A 9569-nucleotide genomic window follows, 5' to 3' on the forward strand; every position below is an offset into this window, starting at 1 on the left:
CTGTTAGATAGCCACGAAGCGTTCACTGTTTGCTAGGAATTATTCAGCCAACACATTTTCTCTGCCACTTCCTTATTGTTTACTGATTACAGCTTCTCTTCACTTGGTCCATACATTGAACAGAGAAAGACGAGGTGATCTGTTACTGCAAATATGTTCAGTGTTAGAGAAAAATGTCCATAAATAATGTTGAAAAGTTCAGTAAAACCTGTTTGTTTATATATATATATACAGTATATATATATATATATATATATATATATATATATATATATATACAGTATATATATATATATATATATATATATATATAGTATTAGGTAATGACAGCACTGTATATTAGCATTATTTTTACTTTTGTGTTGATCTTTTTATTCATGTGAAACATAAAGGAGTTTGGGAAATAAGAATGCAGTTCAATACAGATTTCAAATCTATGCTTAATCAAAGCATTTATTTAACTTCCCCTGCGTCATGCAGCTGGTGACACAGGCATTTACTGGAGGGCATCTGATATTAAGTATACAGTTTGTAGACACATCCTATAAGACACATTGGACAGGGGGCCTTCAGCGTTGCAGCTGAACTTCAGGGACCAGAACAACAAGCTGACGATGACCACACGGTCCAGTCAACTCCAACCTCCACTTGGACCTGCAGTTAAAAGGGTTCAGGTTAAAGGGTCTGTTCAGCCAAAAGTTTAAGTTCTTATGGTCAACATTTTTACAGAGCGGAGTTATTTTCAGTTAATTATTCATCATTTAGAACCTTGTTGTAAATATCACTGGTTTTATAACTTCATTGGATTCCGGATGAATTTGAACAGCTGAAAGAGATGGATTACAATCCAAGAAAGCAGAGGAATTGATATATAGGGAACAGAGAGCTATATGATGTACAATGATGTCTCTAAAACACTCGTTTGATCACAATATTTTAGCAAGTGCCCATGATATGCAGACTAAATATGTACAGGCCTCTCTGTTAGTTACATTATGCTTCTGATATGTGCACTTTGAAATGACCCTTCTCCACATTATTAAAAACTTAGTGTAATGTGAGATACGGTTCATGTTGACATTGTCCCATGTAGGGAAGTAAAGTCATAGTAAAAATAGAATGACAGAATGAATGTACACCTGTACTGGGTCCTGCTGGACCTTGTGTTCATAGAGGACTGATTTCCCTGAGTGCTCAGTGGGACTGGTTTCCCTCGGTACGTAGTCGCAGCAGGTCCAGCCATCCTGGATAATGACGTTTAAGGAGTTTGGTTGTCAGGTTGAGAAGGCCTTCTCCCTCAAGGTAAAGACGGAGTAGGAGAGATCCAAGTAGGCCGTTACCTGTGTGTCCTATTCTCAATCGAGTGATGACATTTCCTTCCCTTCTTTCCCTCCTTACCCAAACATGTTTTTTGAATTTTGTAGAGATCCCTTCCAGTTTCCTGATCATCCCAGTACTCCTGCCATACTTTATTTGAATATGTTCTAATGCATTGCTGGACCTCAGATTCGCTTGTAAACCTATATTCTTAATTCTGAGCGTTTGTTTGGCCAGAATATCAACCTGTTCATTCCCCTCCACACCAACATGGGCTGGTACCCAGATGAATTGCGTGGTTTGACCTCTACTTTCCATCCTATACATTATGAGAAATATTTCATTGATTATATCATTCCTGATATTTGATCTACCAGATTCTATCCTGGAAAGTGCTGGGAAACTGTCAGATGCAATTACGGTGTTGTTGAATTCCCTCTTATCTAGCCACTGCTGGGCCAATAGTATTGCCAATAGCTCTGTGGTATATACTGACACATGATCTGATACTCTTTGCCTGATGCAGATCTCACTCTCACACGGGATATAAACTGCTGCTCCTGCACATCCTGTTTTGGGGTCTTTAGATCCGTCTGTAAATATGAACGTAAAGTCTGAGAAGTGCTGATCAAAATAATTCTGTACTATGCGCCATGCTGTCATTTGCTTCGACTTATCCTTCAATTTTTGCTGTGTCCTAAAGTCTACCTTTGGAGATGGGAATAACCAGGGAGAAATGGAGGAGATTTATTGAGTTTCTGCTGCTGACATGTAAGCTACACACCCATAGTCAAGGACAGATCTCATGAGTGCCCAGTATACGTATATTTTGCAGCAATGCTCTACTTGCTCCCCACTCCCTTCCTGTCAAACACCGGAGTATATTGACAACTTTTTTACATTTATTCTTGACCTTGATCTAAATGTATGTTCCATGTGAGCTTTTCATCAAACCAAATCCCCAGAAATCTGACAGTTTTAACTTGCTCCAGATTTTTATTATACAATTTTAGGGCGATGGGTGCGATCTTACGCCGTTTTGAGAAGCAAATAACTTGTGTTTGACAGCTTGAATCCCCATTTGCTGACCCATTCCTCCACCACCGCTATTGCAGCTTGCATTTTGCTCTTAACAAATGATACATTGCGGCCTCTCACCCAAAGTGCTCCGTCATCTGCGTACATAGAATTTCCTATGTTCTCCTCAACCTGAGAGAATATATAATTTATCATTATATTAAATAATAACGGACTACATACACTACCTTGCGGAGTTCCATTATCCACAGTATATATATTTGAATATTCTGTATCTACTCTTACCTGTATTTTCCTATCAAGTAAAAAGTCCTTCACCCAGTTATATACGATGCCACCTATTCCCATTGAATTCAACTTAATTATTAACCCTTCTTTCCACAGCATGTCATATGCTTTTTCCACATCAAAGAAGACAGCTATTACTACTTCTTTGTTAGTCTGTGCTTTGCTGATGTCTGCCTCTAAGCATAAGACAGAAACCATAGTACTTCGACCCCTACGGAACCCATTTTGATGTGGGGATAAAAGACATTTACTCTCTATTAAGTTAAATTATGTTAAATCTTTCTGTGACCATCCGTTCCATGATTTTACATAAGTGAGAGGTTAGGGCAATAGGTCTGTAGCCATTCGGATCCGACGGATCTTTCCCTGGTTTTAGAATAGGCACTATTACAGCTTGTTTCCATACTGATGGGAGTTGGCCATTTTCCCAAACACTATTATAAAGTTTTAACACCTTGCCCAGAGCATTTGCTTCCATTTGTTCTAACATTTTATAGCATATACCATCTTTCCCTGGTGTTGTTTGTCTAGCCCTACTAATAGCTCTTCTCAGTTCGAACATCCTAAATGTCAGGTCTATCGGGTCTAGAGCTGCAACTAACGATTATTTTAATAAGCGATTCATCTGTCGATTATTTGTTCGATTAATCGGTGAATCGGATAAAAAAATAAAAAATGTAAAAACATTAATTTCCAACCCTTTATTGAAAAATAGAACTGACTGTGCACTTTCTAAATATCTTTTGCACTAACAGATTGCTCCTTGAACATCCCTAAGTAAGCAAATAAAATGGACTAACACAAAAAACATACACACATCGCATGATGTATACTTTACAGCCGCCAAATTAAATATATTAGGCACAAAATCATGAATCATCCCCGTGGTGCTCCCGTGCCAGGCCATGTCGCTTTTGCATATCTTACAATCAGACATGTCAACCCTCCCGAATTTCAAAGCCCCTCCCAAAAATATCCCGGACCGACCTTTCTCCTGATTTCCACCCGGACATCAATATTGCTGCACCACCAGTGTCTGGCCTCATTGGTTAAGTTGTCAGAGCTGTGCACCTTACTAAATGTGTATGCTAGAAGTTCAGCATTTGCTTTACTGCTGACCGCCATTTTGTCCCCACCGTTCATCACTGGTAACTTATAATTCCTTCTGATCCCCCCCATTCTCCTGATCACGTCTGACAGCTGGACCTCTCTTCCAATGCTGCTACAATATTGCCTCCAGAATGTGCGTTTTGGGGTTCTTATTAGGAACATTCTTGGTACGTTTGGGTCCTGCACTTTTATGGCGCGTTTCCACCGAGCGGTACGGTGCGGGTCGGGTCGGTACGGATCAGGTCGGTACGGATCGGGTCTGTTAACCAGTGGCGGCTGGTGATGGAAAAAGTAGGGGGGGCTGAGGGAGATTTCTGCTGTTTATTTATTACATTAACACCAAAGTAACGATTTAAAAACAAATAGCATCTAATGTAATTATTAAACTATGAATTTAGAATGTCCTTGTAGATTTCAAATATTGTTCTTTCAAAGGCAAGGTCATACCAAGTCATACACATCATATTAGGAAACCAAGTCATAGAAGGTGAACTTATAATTGCTGTAATTTGCGTCAATATTCAATATACACAAAGAGGCAAATAGTCGCTGTTATTACATGGAGTAATAACAGCGAATAACGCATAACGCTTGCTCCGTCATAAACTTGAGCTATTCATTTTGTCTTGTCTTTGGAAGAAGAAAGTCATGTTTTTTTTTTTCAAACTTAATTTTTTATTTTTTTATTTTTTTTACTTGGTAGGAGGGGCGGCGCCCCAGCGCCCATAATAGATCAGCCGCCCCTGCTGTTAACCATGATTTGGCGAGCGTTTCCACCGCCAACAGTACCCTTACTTGATAGGCGTGGTGTATTCCAGAAAGTAGTGGTAACGTCAAGCTAACCGCAAACAACAATGGAGGACATACAGCCGATCCTGTTCTTTCTTCTCGATATGTGGCTGTTAAAGTAAATGCTGTGCGGCGACATTGTTGCGACGGTGTTTAAAAATGGCGCCTCGTGTGTTGTCTTTCCCCTTGCGGCACGCGCAAATGACGACACTCTTTCAACCAATCAACGTTCTGCAGTGAGTCTAGCTCCACCCTTTAGTACCAAACAACTGTGCCAGGTACCCCAACGGAAGGGTACCCAAAAAGTGGTACGGTACGGTTCGGATTTTTAGTACTTTTCTCAACCTTTGGCAGTGGAGACACATATAAAAGGGTACCGACCCGTACCGTACCGCATCGCTCGGTGGAAACGCACCATTAGGGATTGTTTCCTCAGCAGACCGAATTATCTCATGAACTAATTCACCATTAAATATATTTATATCCATTTTATAACCTTCTTTAATTCCCCCACATCTCGTTGCACTTATTTCTTTGTAACTATCCCAATTAGCTCTTTCCAACTTCCATTTAGGAATTTTCTCTCTCTTCTCATAATACATTGTTTCCCCAACTTTAGTCACTACGGGGTAGTGGTCGCTGCCCATTGGCGTATGTTTTAGCACTCTCCATGTGCTTACACCTGCTAAAGTACTGTTTACAAGTGTTAGGTCAAGGTGCCTCTGTATTTTGATTACTATTATATCGTGTTCCTTCCCCGCTATTGAGACACACCAAATCGTGATCATCTAAAAATTCTTCCACCTCAACACCATTTGCATCTGTGCTCTTGCTTCCCCATAATGTATTATGTGAGTTGAAATCCCCACACCATATTACATTGTTTTGTACTGCTCCCCTTACCTCCTCTAATATGCCCTTGCTTAGCTTCCCACATGGATTATAAAAGTTAATTATATCTATATCACCTCTTTCAGTCCACACCTTAACCACAGTTGATTCAAATTCCGTGTTTACCTGCATTATCTTATAACTCACCTCATTCTGTATGAATGTTACCACTCCTCCACCTTTGCGAGATTCCCTATCTCTTCTAACAACATAGTACCCCGTTGTCCCAAAATCCCATTGTGGTTTTAACCATGTCTCTTAAATACAGATTACATTAGGTTTCTCAATTAAATTATCTATGTATTTCTTAAACTCCTGTCTATTTGCTGTTAAGCTTCTCGCATTCCATTGTAATATAATAAGTACCATTAGGAAGATCCAGCCCATGTTTGAGATGGTTGTGTTTCTTCATCTAGTGTGTCTCTAACAGTTTCCCACTTAAGTCCTTCCACTTCCAAGTACTTTTCAGCAGATCTGACAATTATTTTTATCCTTTCGTTGTGGATTTTTGTCTGTGCCGAACAGTTAATTACTTGCGCCACAAAGAGCACAAAGTCATTCTTTTTTACTAGCAGTGTTTCCTCCTTCAGTTTGTCGCATCCTTCACATTTCTCCCGATCTTCGCTCACGGTTTTATTTTCACTTGTTTCCTGTAACCTTCTTTGCTGCCTCTGCATAACTGATTCCCTGACAAACTTTTACTCGCTGTACCTGTGCTGCTCTTTTGCTCACCTCACATCCACCTTACCCTGAGCTGTGCTCTCCGCCGCAATTGCAACATTTCAGCTTTGCTCCTTTGGCGCATTTGCCGTATTCATGGTCTCCTCCGCATCTTCCACACCTTTGGTTTCCTTTACACACAGCCGCCACATGTCGAAATTTCTAACACTTATAACATCTGAGTGGAGGGGGGATGTACGGCTTGACCTCATAACACAAGTATCCAAGACAGATTTTTTCCGGTAATTTCCCCTCCCTAAAAGGGATCAAGACTGAAAGGGTGTCACTTTTAATCCCATTTCTGTTTGATTTAATCCGTTTGACCTCAATTACTTTCACATTAGTTACGTTTGTTTGAACATCGTCCTCGGATACATTTACTGGGATTCCTGAGATGACTCTGTTACGTTTTGGGGGTGTTTGTTTTGGTTTGTGTCCTTTCTCTCCATGTACAGGATGTCTGCAGGCAAGATGGCTACCCTTCACCCAAGGTTCACGGCCGATTGGATAACGACCTACCTGGACTCCTCCCCCTTTCATTATTGGATGCACCTGGTGCAGGTCTATAAAGACCTGCCATTTTAGATTCCCCGGGGGGGGGGGGGGGGAGTGTGTGGTTGGGGATCAGTGTGGCAGCTCTGATGGCGCGCTGATGATCTCCCCCATGTGATATGCGTTTGTTCCCGTTGGGGTTTGTGAGTATCTTGTTCAGAGAGAGAGAGAGAGAGTTTTGTTTGTTAAAGTTAGTCCCAGAGCGTGTTCTCTTTGGTTTAGTGTGTATGTTACATTTGTTTTGTTTACTGTTTATTATTTGAGTTAAACACTTTTCTTCCTGTGTTGCAGGGGGGGGGGGAAGGGGATTTTGTTAGGGAAGAGACCCATGGGTATACACCACCCGTAGCTGACTGCCTGTCTAGATACACTAGGCAAGACCTGGGCGGACCACTCCCTGTACTTTTGGTTAGCGGGCCTCATCCGTGCCTAAATCATTTATGTACACATCTATTTATTTATTCCTGTATTTATTTATACATTTATGTATTTGTTTATTTATTTATATTTGTCATTTTTTGTCCTCCATAGTTTACAGGAAGGACAAAATCCATTTAAACAATTTTCAAAAAACATTCATATTTTTCTTTTAACAAGATCAGTGGTGTTTAATGGAGTAAACAATTATTCAAACTTTTGAAATTGGCATTAGGTGTAAATAAATCATTGTTTTGTAAGCTTTTAAGTGTAAGGTAAAATAAAGATTATTATATAGGGCTGTCAAATGATTAAAAATTTTAATCAAATTAATCAGAATTTTCAGTGGATTAATCATGATTAATCACTATTTGCAATTACACCTTAATCCTAACCATTTTTTCTTTCTGAAATGCATACTAAAGATTAATAACAGGACACAGATACATAATTATCATTATTATTATCATCACTATTATTTTTTACATAAATACATGTTATTGATATTTGACTTGGTTTAATTCATTCCAGAAAATAATCAAATCAATGTTATTTGATAAGTTACAGACTGATTTCCCTGCATGGCTCTAGAAGGGTCTCCAGCCTCTGCAGTTTATGCCACTCTGCTGCGGCAAAACAAGTTTGTGCTCCTGATGGTCAAGGGCTGCGATGACCCGACATGTCAACCCTCCCGAATTTCAAAGCCCCTCCCGAAAATCTCCCGGACCGACCTTTCTCCCGAATTTCTCCTGATTTCCACCCGAACAACAATATTGCGGCATCATTCGTCGTTTCAGACCGAACAATAATAAAAGTTACACCTTGAAGTCGAGCGCGGCAAAACGAACGGAAAACGAACAGAAAACGATGAGACTGGCGCTGCAAAGAAAACCGCTAGCACCCCCCCCCCCCCCCCCAGCCTGCAGGTGGCAGTAATGTGTTGTATAGGATGAATTGCATTCCCTAGAGGTTCTTTCCGGACCTGAATAATTTGTCACACTGCGCATGCGTGAAATGTGTGGCCAAGCCTCGACGAGGGGGTGCACGCAATGCGACGCTCTCCTGCTGCGCCTGGTGGTGCCCTCGAGCGGCCCACAAGGTAGCACCATCGTATGCAGGCAGGAAGCCGCCTGCACTGCCGCCGAGCCAGGGCCGCATCCGCGGCCGGCATGCTAGCATAGCCATGTTGCTTAACCTCCGCCACTGACTAATACAAAGCCGCACGCGGGTTGTAAACGCGAGCGGAGACCGGCTTTCCTCAGGACGCCGACACCTCAGCGTGGACGTCCGGGAAGAAAGGCAAGCACTGGCGCGGAGGTACTCTACGGGAAGGCAGAAAAGCTTACCGGAAGCAGTAGGCTGCTGTTTACCCGCCGGACAGCTGATATGGAACCTGTCAGCGGCTCGGGTGAGGACCTCTAGCAGTTCTTTGGCGGCAGCGGGGGAATGAGTCGCCTCGGCGTCAGCCTCCGCTGCCTCTACGCTCACCACGTCCAGCTCCTCGGAGCCGGAAGAACGTGAGAGCAGCGTCTCGTCCGGGGTGGAGGAAGCCGCGGAGCGTGCCTCCGACGCCGGAAACGAGCGCCTGGGTCCCGCGGTGAAGGGCCGGGAAAAGGCCTCAGCCGTCCCGGAATCCTCCGCGAGATCCATTTGTGATCCCCACTGAAGACATCCGGCACTCTGCCTCAGCACGAGCTGGACCAGAAGCTGCGGGGAGCACGCCTCATCGAGCCGTCCTCAGTAAAGAGAGCTCGACGGGAGAGACGGGAGTGCCCTCAAGGGCTAACTGAATGTGCTCCACGCCTAGGCAGACAACACACAAGGCGTGTGAGTCACTGCCCGTAATAAAACGGGTGAAAGGGGGGGGGACACTGGACAAACCGCTCAGCCATTACTATGTGGAAAAACTTCGCACGCACTAGAGGAAGGCACAGAAATGAATGGTCCTGCCCTTCGGGTCCCTTTATAATGCCCTGGTCCCGGCGTCGCCTGCCTATGACGTACCAGCTCGCCATTGGTTAGATTTCACACATGCTTCATGACGCGGTCACGCAGAGGCGTCCCACAGCGTTTTTACGCAGCTCGAGTTTCCTGAGAGGGAACCAAAGCTCTGAGTTCAAGGCTGATCATTCACCAACACTTATTGGTCGTCCTCCGATCACGTAAAAGGCCTCCTTGGCCCAGCCTCTTAGTTAATTCCACTACATATTTTCAATGTGCAGTAAATAGAAAATAATCATCAAATAAAGGACACAGCGTTTTCCTTAAATGGCGGCTTCTAGCGTTTGCATCTGAACTCAAATGCAGGTATAGTCCAAAGCTCGAGTGTATTTATGCAGCTTTTGGATCCCGGCAATGCAGAATGAGTGACAGAGAGAGAGCAACATAGACGTCACAACATGCTGTCCGTGGAAGTGCTGAGTGGGCAAGTTTCTTTGTGCATCATG

This window comes from Pungitius pungitius, chromosome 10, assembly GCF_949316345.1.
Source record: "Pungitius pungitius chromosome 10, fPunPun2.1, whole genome shotgun sequence".
Taxonomy (NCBI): domain Eukaryota; kingdom Metazoa; phylum Chordata; class Actinopteri; order Perciformes; family Gasterosteidae; genus Pungitius; species Pungitius pungitius.